The 14,692-nt window shown below is 37.8% G+C and overlaps 1 protein-coding gene across 1 annotated transcript in view; it reads left to right on the plus strand.

Annotated features, from left to right (window-relative positions):
* The window catches only part of Ola1 (Obg like ATPase 1), a 116,647-nt gene that overhangs the window by 13,673 nt on the left and 88,282 nt on the right, over positions 1 to 14,692 (plus strand). The window lies entirely within an intron of this gene.

Here is a 14,692-nt window from a genome sequence, read left to right on the forward strand (position 1 = left end):
GAAACTATAACTATTTCAGAGGAGAACAAAGCTATGTAGGTTATCTCTTAGTAGATACTTGGATTAAGAAGAAACTACATATCACCTAGTTCTTGTGTAAAAAGAAATGTAATCCAAAGGGAGAAAATGTCTGTTGCTTGATTAATGTTCTCTTACTTAAAAAAGCGAACTAAGAGCTGCCAGGTACCAGTGGCTTATGCCTATAATAATCCTAGCAACTTAGAATGCTGAGATCTGAGGATCACAATTCAAAGCAAGTCCAGGCAGGAAAGTCTGTGACACTCCAGTTAATCAGCAAAAAGCTGGAAGTGGAGCTGTGACTCAAGTGATAGAGCACTAGCCTGGAGCAAAAAAAAAAAAAAAAAAAAAAAAGAAAATGCTCAGGGACTGAGCCCTGACCCAGGATGATCTCTCTCTCTCTCTCTCTCTCTCTCTCTCTCTCTCTCTCTCTCTCTCTCTCTCTCTCTCTCTGTCTCTGTCACACACACACACACACACACATGCACGAGCTAAGAACAGTTGTTCTCTGACAAAATATATAAAAAGGTTTAGGGTAAGACTCAGGTCAAGTGTGCACTTTATAGAAATAACGTAATGATCAAATTAATGCAAACCAAAGAAACTCAAGTTAGATATGTGGTCTGGTTTAGTGCTTTTGCTATTGATCCTTGACTAAATAACTATAGCAATTGAGGATGAGCATTTGGAAAATTTTATAGCAATTTGAATAATATTTTTGGGTTCCTTAAATCAAATAATTAAAAATTTCCTAATACTTTTTATGTCTTTAAAATTGTTTTCATTTGTCTAATAATTTATTTTTGGTGTAGTCTACAAAGATCTAGCACAGAAGGCTGGATGCCCGTGGCTCATGTGTAATCCTAGCTACTCATGAGGCTGAGATTTAGAGAATAAGTAGTTCAAAGTCACCCTAGTCAGAAAAGTCTATGAAATTCTATTTCAAAAACAAAAAATAACATAAAAAAGGGCTGGAGGTTGGACAGCACCCTGGCTCTGTGTTCAAGCCCCTAGACCAACACATATAGACACAAAAAAATCCCCGGTAAGTACCGGATTTCAGGTGTTTTTTTGTTGTTGTGGGCTTTGAACTTGGGACTGGGATGCTATCCCTGAGCTCTTCAGCTCAAGGCTAGTGGCTCTATCACGTTGAGCCACAACACTACTTCCAGTTTTCTGGTGGTTTATTGGAGATAAATAACCCTGCCTGGGCTTGCTTTGAACCTCAATCCTTAGATCTCAGCCTCCTGAATAGCTAGGATTACAGGTGTGAGCCACAAGCGCCTGGCTAGGATTTCAGTTTTTAAAACAACTGCTAGTTGTACTGTCTGATTTTTTTTTTTTTTGCCAGTCCTGGGGCTTGAACTCAGGGCCTGAGCACTGTCCCTGGCTTCTTTTTGCTCAAGGCTAGCACTCTACCACTTGAGCCACAGCACTACTTCCGGCTTTTTCTAGATATGTGGTGCTGAGGAACCGACCCCATGGCTCCATGTATGCGAGATGAGTACTTTACCACTAAGCCTTATTCCCAGCCCCTGTACTGTCTGATTTTGATGCCATTTTCTTTTCATTTATTTTTGAAAGGTCTATGCAGTTTTATAATTCTTTGAAAACACTGACATCTCTAAACATGTCTTTAAGCCTTTGTATGATTGCACGTTTCTCCACTTTTGGGCCTCTTAAGCAGCTCAGGCAAGTTTTTACAGAGATACAGCTAAGATCAATCCATATAGATGATTTCTGTACACATGGTTAGAATTTTTGGCACAGAAAAAATAAAAGCCCTTGTCCTTTCTCCTTTGTTATTAATGACAGATGCGTCTTCATTCTGTTTTATATTACTGTTCCTCTGTATCTGTTTGAATTTCGTATGTCTGAGTTGTATACTTAGAACTTTAACAATAAGATTCCAGAGAGCTCCTTTAATTTTGTTGTTTGGCTAAAAAGAGATGAAGGTGAGAGTGATGGAAAATAGTTTTAAGTTGCTTTTCTAGTTTATATGGAATTATAGCCCTCAAGGCTTTAGTGCTTTATGGAAGTAATAAATGAGAAGGTAAAAATGCCTTCATTTAATTGCCCCACACCCTTAGGTTAAGTTAGGTGTTTATATGTTTGGTAAATCACTTTTAATTACCATGAACATAAAGTATTGTTTTCAAGTGCTCACCTTACCCCCACACCATAAGCCTATCACACGTTTTTGCTTAAACACAAATTGCTAATATAAAATGGTCTTTGATTGTATTCTGAAATAGTGGAGCTTTTTCCTTTGGGTCCTATAATTTTCTTTTCAGCAGTGTTCATTAAATTTATCTAATATTGGATTGCAGTAAACAGTTTGACCAAAACCCATATGCTTGCTTTGTTTCTTCAGTACAAATTCAGTGGGTTAAGCAATGATGCAGTGGCTCTCATTTACATCTACAGTGCATTCTAATAACCAATCTCTGTTTACTGTAGAAAATGTCTAAGCAGTAAGGAACAGTTTTTTCCATTTTGCATTGTAATGTTGTATGAAGCTGTTCAGTTGACTAGCTACTTATGATTTAATTATTTGAACATATTTTTACATCCATGGTGGTCTCACATGGTGATTACAGCATTCTCATTTTTTTCTAGAAAAAAATATTTTGACCTATTTTAAATGCCATATCTTTCTTGTCTATCCAAAATAGCCAACTGTAGGGGTTAGTAACTCTTGTATCATTAATAAGTTGAAATTATTCAGGGATGTTAGGGTAGCTTCTAAAGGTCATGGAGATACTTGATCTTCAAGCATCATGTTTGAGCCACACTGTTTTTAGTTGTCAGAACTTTTTTTTATTATCTTAATGTTAAGTATTGAGACTTGTCTTGATTTTGAAAACCAATGCATTCATTGTTATGCCCATCTTACATGAATGAATCAGATGAGAACTTACATTTTATCACAGAGAGTCTTGTTTCCTTCTCACTGTCCTTTTGCAAAATTTACCTCAATACTTACAACTACCCATTTCATGATAGTTTTCCTATTTTAGTAGCATAGTTTTGAACTTATGACTTGGTAGTGCCACTTCTGGCTCTGACAATAGGAGGAGTGACGGGCTTCTAAGAACTCCATGCAACAGCAACAGCATGTCCTGTAGAATCAGTTTTTTCTCTCCATCCTGGGGAGGTCAAGTTGTCTTCCCAGGAATAGTTTTAATGGCTCTTGTTACTTGGCATGGTCATTTTTTTTGAATTTGCCTCTTGTAGAAATTGTGCTGGGAATATGACCTAGTGGTAGAGCATTCACCTGGCATACATGAAGCCCTGGGTTCGATTCCTCAGCACCATATATATAGAAAAAGCTGGCGTTGTGGCTCTAGTGATAGAGTGCTAGCCTTGAGCAAAAAGAAGCCAGGGACAGTGCACAGGCCCTGAATTCAAGCCCCAGGACTGGCAAAAAAAAAAAAAAAAAAACCAACCATACTTTGTGCAACTTTAAATGTACGCTTGTACAATATACATCAGGAACAACTTAAAGTGTATATATCTTAATGAAATTAGTAATATAGTAACAGTGCCTTGTGGAGAGTAAAATGAAGGTGCTAGGAGACCATTATAGGGAAACAACTGGATAAGCCTCCAGAGTGATACTCCTAAAGGACTTAGCTAGATGGTTGTTGGGAATGAATACTCTGGCAGTGGTTTGGATGATGATTGGTACCTGATTTTCTGTAATAGGCATATACCAGCTAAAAACAAAAATGGTAGCTAACTTTTATTGAACTGGTAACAATACCTCTTGGCAGCTAGTGAAAGAAATGGTTTAATGTGTCTCTCCTCTCTCTCTCTCTCTCTCTCTCTCTCTCTCTCTCTCTCTCTTTCTCTCTCTCTCCCCATCTCTCTGTCTCTGTCTCTCCTCTCTGTCTGTCTGTCTGTCTGTCTGTCTCTCTCTCTCTCTCTCTCCCTCCTTCCCTCCCTCCCTCCTCTCTCTCCTTTCTCTCCTTTCTCTCTCTCTCTCCTGGTCCTGGGTCTTGAATTCCGGGCACTTCCAGCTTTTTCTGAGTAGTTTATTGGAGATAAGAATCTCACAAACTTTTCTGCCCATGCTTGAACTGAGATTTATTTACTGAATGTATGCAGTTATTCACTACTATTTGACATGACAATTTCATGATTTTTTCTATTTTGGTAGCAAACACAGTGGTTGTTATTAAAGTTTTTTCCAAAATTTTACCTTTAGTAAATATTATATTAACATAAAATATAGTAACCTCCATGTATGTGGAATATCAGAATTTGATTGTCAAATGAAGTCCTCCTAATATGATGTATTCCCTATCATTTTAATATAAAATCCTACTTTTGAAATTCCTTGCTAAAAAGGTTTTTCAGTTATTTTTATCTATTTTCCTGTGTTAAAAGGGACAAAGTATAGTTGATTAATACCTAAGATTGCTACTAAAATAAATATTTAGACTATTAGATAACTTCTTTTATTTTACTAACATTAACTCCTAGGAGCACTCACTCCAGCTACTCAGAGAACTCTCCCAGTGACTTCCAAGGAGTCCAATTTTTTTTAACCTTTGATATTAAGTAATTCCTGTAATAAATGCATAAACAGCATTAGTATATTGATATTATTTCAATTTATTTGTTTTATGCATATAGTTATTTTACTGAACAGGTTTCAGAAAGAATTGAATAAATTAACTTAATGCAAGTTATCATCTACTTTCTAAAAAGCTTCTAGAATGTCACTAGTTTTTATTTTAATAATAGGTAAGAGGTTAAGTATAAAGACATTGGGCTGGGGATATGGCCTAGTGGCAAGAGTGCTTGCCTCATGTACATGAGGCCCTGGGTTCAATTCCCCAGCACCACATATACAGAAAATGGCCAGAAGTGGCGCTGTGGCTAAAGTGGCAGAGTGCTAGCCTTGAGCAAAAAGAAGCCAGGGACAGTGCTCAGGCCCTGAGTCCAAGCCCCAGGACTGGCAAAAAAAAAGTATAAAGACATTTACTAGTGTAAATTGGGATATTTCTCTGTAATTGGCTTGGTAAACCTCAATCCTAATTTGCATATAGAAACTATAAATTCAATGATTAAAAAGCAGAAAAGTATTGTGGAGAGGACTTTTTGTTCTTTTTAGAAACGGTTTAAATCTAAATGAGAACTTTATATGTATATGAATGTAATTTGGTGTTTCTTTTCACTATTTGGCTGCTTTGATGTGAATGATACAAGATAGTGGACATTAGTATATAAATAAATGGTTAACTGAGTCATGAGATGGAACATCTGCCTCAGAAGGCCTTTTAGACATTGGTAATGTTGCTGAAATCTCTAATCAGTACATCTGTCCCTGGGACTTCAGTTGGAGCAAGGATAGTTTTCTATTTTGGATTAGTTACTATATGAAGACAGCATATTTAAATTTTTTCATGCATGCAACTGGAAAATAGTGCAGTGAAATCTGAATAATAAAATTACAACTATAGTATCTTTTAAGCATGATAATAAGTAAAATAGCAGAAAGTGTATGAACTTTTAACTGTTGCATGTCTTCAAATGGTTATTTATGGTATGATTTTTATTTTAGAGACACATAAGTTTTAGTGTCTTACCAGAGGAAATAGTTTTACAAATACTAATAAAAAAACAGGAAGATGCCTGCCCTGGCTCATGCTGATAATTGTAGCTATGAGGGAAATGGAGATTTTGCTCTCATTTGTGTGCCCTTTTTCTCCTGACTTTAGTGGGTGCAGTAAGAAACCCAGGAGATGAGTAATGGGAGACAGTCCTCAAAATTCTGCCTTGTGGCATACAACCTAGGGTGGAACCACTAAGTTCTTCTGTCTTTATTATAGCTCTTTATCTACAGTGAATGGAGAGGATACAAAGGAGTGGAAGAACAGCTTTAGAACGCTGAGGAGATTTATTGTAGCAGGGAGGAATAAAAGTTAGAATGGGTAAGTGTGGTGTAGTGTACCTACTTTCTCAGGACCATAACTGTGACTTGAAAGTATGAAGAAAAAATTGGAAAAGATAAAACCTCAAGACATAGAGACATATGACTAAGGCTAAAGCTTGGTCAGAACAGAGATTATCAGACTATCCCTTTCTTAAGCATAAGAACTATTTACTTTAGTCTCCGCTGTCCCATACAAGATAGTTTGCTTGCAACAACAAAATAAATAAGGCATAAAAGGAGGAAAGAAATATGTGTCTAGGGGAAAAACAATAATTGGAACTTGCTTCTGATATGATAGAGATATTAAGACTATCTCAGAAGAAACATGATTATTGTAATTCATATTTTTAATGGCTGTAAATGAAAGATAGAACAACATACACAGTCAGATGCATAATTTCAGCAGTGAAAGGGGAAAAATGAATCAATGGAAAAATTGGAAGTAAAAAGCACAATGACAGATAAAGAGTGCTTTTAGACTCATAAAGCCCATGAAGTGAGAAATCAGTGAAACTTTAAGGTGAACTAGTAGCAGTGACTTAAAACTAAAACACAAGGAGAAAAAAACAGCAAACATCTAAAAGTAATAGGAAACCTTCAAAAAATCTTAATGCATATAATTGAAATAAAAGAATGGGGAGAAAGAGCTTAGAGGAGCAATGAACGGGAATGAAGAAATACAGTCTGTCACTTACTGATTAGTGGTATATTTTGAGAATCATTATTAGGTGATTTCTTTATTGTGTAAACACGGAGTGTGCTTATAAAAACATAAGTATATATGGTCTATTCCATGCCTAGGTTATATGGTATAGGCTGTTGCTTATAGAGTAAACCTGTACAACATGTTAATGGACTGAATACTATAGGCAATTATAGGAAATGGTGTTTGTGTCTGAAAACATAGGAAAGGTACAATAAAGACACTAGATGATACTTCTAATCCTGGTGCTTTGGAGACAGAGACAGGAGAATTTTCAGTTAAATTGGGTTATGCAGAGAGACCCTGTCTCAACAAATAATCCCAGTTAAGTGATAGGAACTTTTTACCTCCATTACAGTTTTACACAACCTCAGCTGTATATGTAGTCCATTTTGTCCAAGCATCATTATGTATTTTAAGAAATAATGACCAATGATTTTCCAAAATTAATGAGGCCAACCACAGGTCCAAGATGTTCAAAGAATTGCAAGCAAGGCAAATACACATACACACACACACACACACACACACACACATACATACACACACACATTTCTGTCAACAACTGGGGTTGTGGGGGGAGGGGGTAGGGGAAATGCCAGTAGATGTAGGCAAGCCTGGGTGAGAGCAAGAGCAGAATGAGATCTAAAATCTGTTGGTTGACATTTTATCTGAAACTATGGAAGTTAGGAGACATTGATGTGACATTTTTAAAGTGCTATAAAAACTTAGCTCAGAAATCTGTATCTAACACAAATATATTTATTTTGAGATGGAAGGAGAAATAGCTTTGTTCCCCCAGACAAAAATAGCAATTCATTGCCAGTAGGCCAACTCTATAAGAAATATTAAAGCAAGTTCTTTAGATAGATTTATCAAAGAACAATAATGGAATAAATGAAGGAAAACATAGATAACTTTTCTCACTCTTTCATATGTATCGTTGTTATTAATATTATTACTGTCATCCTCCTCCTCCTCATTTTAGGTCTAAAGATTTCACATATGAGCAGAAACTATAGACATTTTGAAAAGGGGCAAGCTTCTGAGAGCTAGGCCTGTAGACCAGGGTAAATAAAGCTATCAACTCAGGAAAATATCCATCTGCCTTTACTACATTATCTGGCAGGATTCCCTCATTACCCCTTGTATTTGAGAACCCCACCTATGAGAAGGAATGCTTTGATTTCAACTCAAATGTTCATATTCTTGCTTGTCAAACTCTTCTGACTCCATCAAATATCTTTCAAGCTCTCTTTCCAACAGGAGAACCTCTGATAAACTTAGGGCTTTTTGAAGTTCACTAAGAGAGAATTGATTTTGTGGTGTAATTTGACTTTGCTTTCCTTATTTTGAATGAGGTTGAATATCTTGTCATAAATTTAAGAAATACTTATATTTTTCTATAGATTGTTGCTTTCCCATTTTCATATTGAGTTGTTTTTTTTTTTTTGGCCAGTCCTGGGGCTTGGACTGTGGGCCGGAGCACTCACTGTCCCTGGCTTCTTTTTGCTCAAGGCTAGCACTCTGCCACTTGAGCCACAGCGCCACTTCTGGGCATTTTCTGTATATGTGGTGCTGGGGAATCGAACCCAGGGCCTCATGTATATGAGGCAGGCACTCTTGCCACTAGGCCATATCCCCAGCCCCATAGTCTATTTTTTTTTTTTTTTGCCAGTCCTGGGGCTCGGACCCAGGGCCTGAGCACTGTCCCTGGCTTCTCTTTGCCCAAGGCTAGCACTCTGCCACTTGAGTCACAGCGCCACTTCTGGCCAATTTCTGTATATGTGGTGCTGGGGAATCGAACCCAGGGCTTCAAGTATACAAGGCAAGCGCTCTTGCCACTAGGCCATATCCCCAGCCCGAGTTGTTTTTCTTTTATGACTAAGAATTCTTTACACATTGGGTATGTTAGCCATACATTGTATAAATTGTGGATTTGTTTTCTATGTTTGTCATTTGTGTTTTAACTGTGGTATGTCGTATAATTGAAGTGTTGTGGGTTTTTTGTTTTCATTTAAACAGTTATGAACGTCTCTTTTAATATAAGTCACCTTGTCTTTGTTTGGTACTTTTTTATTTGTAAATCTCTTTCCATTTAGAGCTTTTGTGTATGGAGCAAAACATGTGGATCCCACTCTGTAGTTATTTTTCAGGAAGCATCCTATTACTCATGGTTTTTACTTGGCCTGGCCTTGTCTCTATGCCCCTTGTAGATAGGATGATAGGCAGGTACCACTACATTCATTTGTTCTTTGAGATAAGGTCTCATAAGTTCTATTTGTGTGCATGTATGCACACTGTGTGTGTGTGTGTGTGTGTGTGTGTGTGTGTGTGTGTTTTGCCTGAGTTGGTCTCAAACCTTGATCCTTCTGTTTCCAACTAGCTGGAAATACGTGTGGGAGCCATCATATGTGGTCTCTTTGCCTATTCTTTAGTAGGTACTACTACAGGGAATACTCAAGAGAAATGGTGAAAATTTTTGTGTTCCTTAGTGACTAATACTAAGTTGAATTTATAAGGCTTATTACATATCTGAAATTCCCAGGCTAGTTTATATTCACATTCAAATTACGCACTAAAGAATTCAACCCAAAATTACTAATAATTTCAGCATTAGCAGGATTAATTCATAAAATTCGTCATGGGGGAAACTATAGATAAGGTAGGTTTTGAAGAAAGACTCATTGGGTAAAATACAGATTAGGAGAAATTAAATGGTTATCATTAGTTCATTGGGATACTGTAGAGGTGATGTAAAGTGAATAATTGTCTATGACACTTGAAGTGAAGAAGCAATATTTGGGGTTTTGTAATTTTAAAAAAGTTCTCTTGAAAAAAATCTCAAATATATATTCAAATGTTAACAATTGTTTATGTCTAGATAATTTCTTTTTCCTCTACCTGTTGGTGGCATTTACTAGTTATCAAGTATGGTCTTTCTTGGCACATCCTATGTGTCATCCTTATTATATTGTTTACTCCATTTTCCAACTTACACTGAGGATGGACATGTGTGCTGACAGCAGTGGATTATGAAAGGAAGTTATACAGCACATTTTTGGTCTATATCTCAAGGTATTGTCTCTGTTTTCTCTGGAAGTTGTCCTTTTTGTTTTGTTTTGTTTTTAGGCAGGGTCTTTTTATGTATCTCAGGCTGGACTCAAACTTGCTATCATCCTGCTTCTTTTTGCCTTTTTCTGGTATATAGACCCTGCAAATGATGACAGTATCTTAGAGAGCAGCAAAGCCATGATTTTGAGGAACCTAGATTTATTAATAACTATAAGGAACAGAGCTTCCCCAGCAAGTTGGCCATTCATTTTAAGATTGTCATTAAACGGGCTGGGGATATGGCCTAGTGGCAAGAGTGCTTGCCTCGTATACATGAGGCCCTGGGTTCGATTCCCCAGCACCACATATACAGAAAATGGCCAGAAGTGGCGCTGTGGCTCAAGTGGCAGAGTGCTAGCCTTGAGCAAGAAGAAGCCAGGGCCAGTGCTCAGGCCCTGAGTCCAAGCCCCAGGACTGGCCAAAAAAAAAAAAAAAAAAAAAAAAGATTGTCATTAAAGAGAAATAAAACTTCTTTGTTCATCAAGCCAATTCTATTTTGGAGTCTTTTGACTTCAGTAGCCTAGATTCATGATTTTTATGTCTTTGTATTCAATACATGTATACCAGTCTTTAAAAAAAATACATCAGTAATAAGTTTATGTACTTATAAAATACTACATATACTTTGAAATGCAAATGATCTAATGAGGGTGTGTGTGTGTGTGTGTGCGCGCACGTGCACGTGCCCACACGCGAGTGTGTGTGCGCGTGCTGGTCCTTGGGCTTGAGCTTGAGGTTTGGGTACTGTCCCTGAGCTTTTGTACTAAAGGCTAGCACCCTTCCACTTCCTCCATTTTCAGCTTTTTGCTAGTTAATTGGAGAAAGGAGTCTCATAGACTTTCCTGCCCATGCTGGCTTCAGACTGAGGTCTTCAGATCTCAGCTTCCTGAGTAACTAAGCCACCAGTGCCGGGCTATGTATGAGTTTGATTTTTAAACCCCCATTAGTCAAAAACCCTGATACTTTTCCATTGCAAATGGAGTGTTATATATTTAAAAGTCTTTATTATCTGTAAGTAGTTGTACAAAGGAGTTATACCATTAAATCAGTTTTATGTACAGTGCATTTTAATCAATGTGTCACTTATTTATTTATTTATTTTTTTGGCCAGTCCTGGGCCTTGGACTCAGGGCCTGAGCACTGTCCCTGGCTTCTTTTTGCTCAAGGCTAGCACTCTGCCACCTGAGCCACAGCGCCCCTTCTGGCCGTTTTCCATATATGTGGTGCTGGGGAATCGAACTGAGAGCTTCATGTGTAGGAGGCAAGCACTCTTGCCACTAGGCCATATTCCCAGCCCCTGTGTCACTTATTTTTAATGGTTGTGTAGCATTACATTATATAGCAACTTGCCACACTTCAATGCCAGATATTTGTTTCTGTTTTCATTCTCTTTAAATGACTTAGATGCCTTATTCTCTTTTTTTTCAGTTTCTACTTTATTGGGGAAACAGAAGTAATAAAAAAAGAATGACCTCCTTTCCTTTCAACAGTTCATTTGCTCAGAGATTTGATAGTGAATAAATGAAACAAAAAGTAATTACTCTAACTGCATATATCCAAAGGGGAAGATAGACAATAAGTAAGGTGTATAAAAAGTAAAACATAGCCAGGTGCTGGTGGCTCATGCCTGTAATTCTAGCTGAGATCTGAGGATCGAGGTTCAAAGCCAGCCCAGGCAGGAAAGTCTGTGAGACCTTTATCACCAGTTAACCACCCAAAAACTGGAAGTAATGCTGTGGCTCAAGTAGTAGAGTACTAACTTTGAGCTGAAGAGCTCAGGGACAGTGTCCAGGCCCTAGCTACTCAGGAGGCTGAGATCTGAGCATCAAAGTTCAAAGCCATCCCAGGCAGGAAGGTCTGAGACTTATCTCCAATTAACTGCCAGACAGTGGTGCTGTGGCTCAAGGTGGGGGAGTGGTAGCCTTGACCAGAAGAATCTCAGGGACAGCCTCGAGGCCCCTAGTTCAAGCCCCATGACCCCTTACCCCCTGCAAAATGAGGCCCCCAGTTCAAGCCCCATGACCCCTTACCCCCTGCAAAAGTACAACATGTTCGTTTTGTTAAATAATAAATATTTGAGGCAAATTACAGAAGGAAGGAAGATAGTTTAGTAATGATTGTGGTGGATTTGCAGTTTTTAACACTACAGAACTCATTGAGAGATTGACATTTGATTAAAGGACTGAAGTAAGCAATGATACAAACCATGTTATTATTTGAGAACGAAGGCAAAGCAAATACCAGGGCCCTGAACCAGAGTTTGGCCTAATATTTTTGAGTTCTATACTACATCCACTTGCATCATTTGTTCTGTCCCCTCTCCCTCCCAACCTTTTATGACACCATGAATTATCTTTGCCAAGGCCAACCCAACTCCTTGTACATTACTTTGGTTATCCTCCCTGCCATCTAGGACTGTGATCCTGCTGTTAGGCCTTCTTTTCTGTACCTATTTTCTCTCTCCTGGTTTGTTCCTATGAACATGCGGACATGCTGTAATATCTTTCAAAACAAAAACAAAGCAAAGCAGAAATCTTCCTTAATCCTTGTGACTCACCCCCAGGTACAGCTTTATTTCTGTTATCCTTTACAACTTATTCATGTTATGTGTTACCCACCTATCCCCCCCCCACCCCCCCACCCCCCCCCCACCCCCGGTCCTGGGGCTTGAACTCTGGGCCTGGGTGCTGTCCTGGAGCTTTTGTGCTCAAGGCTAGCACTCTACCACTCGATCCTTGATCCTCCTATTTCATCCTGCTGAGTAGCTAGGATTACAAGTGAGGGCTGCCAGTGCCTGGCCTGTTTGTATTTAAGCTACTCCAGTGAGGCAAAAGAGCTCTTGAATGTTCATGTCTATGTCACAGATGATCTCCATGTTGACTAATGTTCCCTTTCCACCATTTTCTTTGATGAACCATTAGCAAATCATTTGTCTGTCTTCTGATTTGCTCTACCACAATGTAAATGCCATAATAAAGGGCACATGTGTGTTCCTTAATGGTTGAATGGGTAGCAAAACGATGCTGCAAATCTCTGTGTAAGTCTGTGTACAGTAGTGCCTGATTTATGAAGTACCTGATTTTTTCCCCTTTGGTATATATTTCTAAACTGAGAAATTACTGTGTCAAAATGTGTGCACATTTTAAGGGTTTTAGTTGTTAGTAAGTTGTTATGGAAGCATATTATGTGGATCCTTGGTATTCCCAAAGGATTAGGTTAGGGTCCCATGAAACTGCTCAAATCTGTTGTATATACAGCATAGTATTTGCATATAATCTATGTAGTCTTTCTGTATACTTTAAATGGTCTCTAGATTATAATATGATATGAGTAAATAGCTATTATGCATCATTTAGTAATGACAATGAGAAAATTTACATCTATAGACAGTTTTCCCCTAAATATTTTTTGTTTGAATCTGGTGGTACACATACCACCAATAATGAATATGTTGCCTCCTCCCCTCCCTTTTGGCGCCTGTCCTGGGGCTTGACCTCAGGGCCAGAGCACTGTCCCTGGGATTTTTTGGTTAAGTTTATCACTCTACCACAGGAGCTACAGCTTCACTTTCAACTTTTTGCTGGCCTTTCCTACCTGGTTTGGCTTTGAACGCTGTTCTTCAGCTTTCAGTCTCTTGAGTTGCTAGGATTACAGTCATGAACTACCAGTACCTGGGTATGTTTCTTTACTTTTATTTATTTTTTATTTTTTGGCCAGTCTGGGGCTTGGACTCAGGGCCTAAGCACTGTCTCTGGCTTCTTTTTTTGCTCAAGGCTAGCACTCTGCCACTTGAGCCACAGTGCCACTTCTGGCCATTTTCTATATATGTGGTGCTGAGGAATTGAACCCAGGGCTTTATGTATACGAGGCAAGCACTCTTGCCACTAGGCCATATCCCCAGCCCATTTCTTTACTTTTAAAGCTCTGGCATTCATGAACACCCTTCCTTAACACGAGTGCCTTTACTTCTTTTGATTTATATCTTTTTCCACATTGTCAGAATCAAGTGATATACCAGAATTCTGATGTAATTTGCATTGCCATACGTTAGTATTCTATAAGGTTAGTTGGTATAATGGAAAAGGGTTTTCCTCAAGTTTTGTGTCCATATGCCAGTAGAAAGGAGATTATTAAAGAAATACAACTGTCTTAAGGGAAAAAGTTCTGCCATTGTACTGTATCCTGCTGTTTTATCTGAGCAATAACACATTTGTTAAGAGTTGCTTTCTTTTAGACTGCTGCCCTAGTCAGAGGTAAAGTACTGTAGTAACTATACTTTGGCTATATTGATTGAAGAAATATGGCACTGACACATGTATTATGTACAACATGTTTGTAGTTAGATTGTATGGCTGGGTTTCTGGTGCTGTAGTAATGCTGAGTAGTTGTTTTACTTACATATTCCCAGCACTTGGCAGTCAAAATGTAGATAAAGCTATTGATAAGAATAAAAATGGCTGCATTTGTTTATAATTGTTTAGGGTTATGTCAAATGTAAAATGGTTTCCTGTGTAAGTCAGATATAATACTTATGACAATTATATTTTATTTTGGAATCTGGATTTTTAAAAATCTTCATTAAGAGAAATGTTTCTGCTAATGTTAATTAGCTGGTAACTGCTGTTTTCAGTATGCTTCAATTATAGTATGTTGCTTGATTATATGTTATAAAATAAATTTAAGGTTACCCTATGCTGTTAAATTTAGTAGTTATAAGTTAACTGATTTCTTGCACGTTGGGAAGAGGAAAGGAAAATATAAGTAAAATATGAAGATCTTCAAAATATTTCCTATTTTATTATGTTTTCTCATTAAATTAGTCTATAGTCCTCATTCTTGTTACACAATTGACAAGTGAAAAGTAAGTTTAGTTATCTGTCCAAAATGTTTTGGGAACATAAATTTTTTGATTA

This window comes from Perognathus longimembris, chromosome 4 (genome assembly GCF_023159225.1).
Source record: "Perognathus longimembris pacificus isolate PPM17 chromosome 4, ASM2315922v1, whole genome shotgun sequence".
In the NCBI taxonomy this organism is placed as follows: domain Eukaryota; kingdom Metazoa; phylum Chordata; class Mammalia; order Rodentia; family Heteromyidae; genus Perognathus; species Perognathus longimembris.